This window comes from Adiantum capillus-veneris, chromosome 13, assembly GCF_014529385.1.
Source record: "Adiantum capillus-veneris isolate H3 chromosome 13, ASM1452938v2, whole genome shotgun sequence".
Lineage (NCBI taxonomy): Eukaryota > Viridiplantae > Streptophyta > Polypodiopsida > Polypodiales > Pteridaceae > Adiantum > Adiantum capillus-veneris.
In genome coordinates this window covers 17,166,382-17,169,348 of record NC_140943.1, presented here as the reverse complement: position 1 = coordinate 17,169,348, position 2,967 = coordinate 17,166,382, and positions in this window count along the sequence as shown.

Below are 2,967 nucleotides of genomic sequence, written 5' to 3'. Positions count from 1 at the left end.
ACCATTTCTCCACGAATTTCATGGTTGGAAATCGAGGAGGGCACTTTTATGCTCGGTTTTTGCCATTGAACTAGTCCGCTAATGTGCCATTGAAATGTTTGCTAATGTTTGTGCTTTTGTAAACAGGTGGTTGCTGGGTACCTTCACAAAGGTTGGGGATGTAATTTTAAATAGTCTTGCAGGTTGTGGTGGCTTGGCAATGGAGTACGAGCGTCTACAACGATAGTGCATGAGCATTGACCGGGACAAGAAATTGTTTTTGACACGTATTCAACCACAACAGTGGCTTCCTACTGGTCTAGGATCGACTCATCATGAGGGCGAGGTATCACGTAGAGCATATTCACAGCCACCCCCGTCTCAGTTACGACGTCGTCAAGAGTCAGTTATGCCATTTGCTCCTCCTCCGAGTAGACCTTCAACCATAGTTCCTGGTTGGCCAAGCTATGGTCAACCGCTCTATCGGCCACTATTTCCCACACTACCCATGGGGCCCCCACCTGCACATGCCCTAGTATAGCGCAACCCCCACAGGATTTGCGGCCATCGAAAACCTAAATCTCGACTTGTATTGATTACTCCATAATAACTTATTTCTATATAATGACACACCTGAACTTAATGGTTGGTCATACTATGTTTTAATTTTTTCACAATCTGATATGTGTTTGCCACTATGTTTTTGAAAAATTTTGCACCTCGGTTTAATGTTTGAAGGCAAGTCAATCGATGGTGGTTAATATTTCAACGATTTTATTTCTTCGTAATATTTTAAGTGAAAATATTGAAGAGGACATGGTGTGAATGACCTTTGAAGTAAAGATGCTTGGGTTTTTTTTATAAATAGCCAGAAGAACACTAGTTTCATTCATTCATTCATGCACAAGTCATGCTAATTAAGTATTTATTTTCTAAAGTTACTCCTTTAGTTTCTCTCATTCATATTTACATGCCTAGGGAAAATCCTCGGACAACGCGATCAGCGTGTTCAACCCCCTCCCCGTGTCGACCCCATCAAAAATGTGCACGCCAATTGCATTCTCAACAATGTATATGCTATGAATGCTTGTATGCACAACACAGAGTGCACACAATTACATAAACGCTCTTCGTGCAGTCGACGAGGCCACAAGCTCAATATTCAATGCCATGCAAAACCTTGATTTCAATGCACATCCAACAGAAGGGGATATGGATCAAGTTGCCACACTAGCCAACAATGAAAGTATAATTTTGGGGGGAAATGGTTTTCGCACCCCACATGAGTGTGCATCCTTTGAACGACATGTGGAGGCTTGGGTAGAAGTGTGGAGGGCATACAATGTTGTGCAAGGAATAGCCAATGGAGCCAACAACAACCACAACAACAACTAGGTCTCACCTTTCCTCGCTTATGTTGGAGAAATAAGGCCTTGACACCATATTAGCATCTTGTACTGTTTTTTTTTCTCCATATCTATCTTATCATAGTTGTTGTTTTAAGTTGTGTACTTTAAACCCTTTTAATATCATTCTGTGGTTTTTTTATTGCAGTCTTTAAATGTTGTTCAAAATCAAATTTCATTATTCTGGAGTGTGAACCGTTGAAATTGATTTGTTGCAAAGACTTTTTGTGCATGTATCATTGTCCGGTTGATGGCATGATGTTTGAAAAGAGTGTGTGTGCTCTGCTATGGAAATATTTTCCATGTTTGTATACAAATGTGCATGTGTACCAGTGCTCACAAGTGTGACAAAATAGAAGGACACTTATCACGTTGGTGGTTAATCTTGTTGCCCAACATATATCATAACATTTGAGAAGACAAGTCACATATATGAGTGAGAGGATAGTGTGAGAGATTTATAAATTATGAATGTTTGATATAGAGAGAGAGAGAGAGGGGGGGGGGGGGGGGGATAGAGAAGCAGATGATGATGGAGAAGAAGAATCTTGGGTGGTATAGTGATAGAACCATTTACCACTTTTTTTTAACACACATACAACCATCAACAAAGCGCGCACACACCTGAGAGAGAGAGAGAGAGAGAGAGAGAGAGAGAGAGAGAGAGAGAGAGAGAGAGAGAGAGAGAGAGAATAAAGTTGAGAAGGGAGAAAGAATCTTCTTGAAATCTGCTCGCCAAAAAAATTACATCCTTGTCCAATGAGCTCCTCAGCCCTCAATTTGGAGTCCATGTATTCTCTTCCAATTCCTTTTCAAGTGTGTGGGAGCCTCTTTTCAATAAAAATTTTAATCATCTGACTCCCCTAAGCACATGGACACTTTCTCATGAGCAAACTCTCTTGAAATATAACACCCGATGCTATAATTTGTTAAGGGAGAGGTTTCCACAAAAAACAAAAGCCATTTGTAGTAGAGGGTAATTTCCACAGTCACCAAAGAGAAAGTCCAAATCAAACGGAGGCTCACACTGCTAAGAGAGGCTTCACACAAGCCAACCAAAGGAAACTTACCTATCTGTATTCTCTCTCTCTATATATATATTTGTGTGTGTGTGTGTGAGAGAGAGAGACATACCTGATCTCTTTGTATGCCCTTGCGGCGTCCACTACCCACACGTGCGACCTCCATCAGAGTCCTCAGCACATCAGTGCATGCTCCCTATGCATGCAAAAGACCCTACGTTCTGTTGTGCGCCTTGTTTCACCTCTACGACCTGCACAGACTACTACTATAGCTAGCGAGCACGTGCACATGTGTGTGTATGTGTGTGTGTGTGTGTATAGGTGTGGTGGGTTTGTATACCTACAGTTGGTCACAATACATGCAGAGTTCTAAGTTCGTAGGACTTTGTATAACTAGCGAAATTCACAATTGCATGTTCGTCAATTCTGGATACATGTAATTGTTTTTGTGGCCTCTATACAGAGCTACAATGTTACAGGGATTTTTGGCAGTGCTTGATTTCTTAGGGGTTTTCTCCTTTAGTAAAGTGTTCTTGCTGTATGTTCGATTCCTTGTGTGT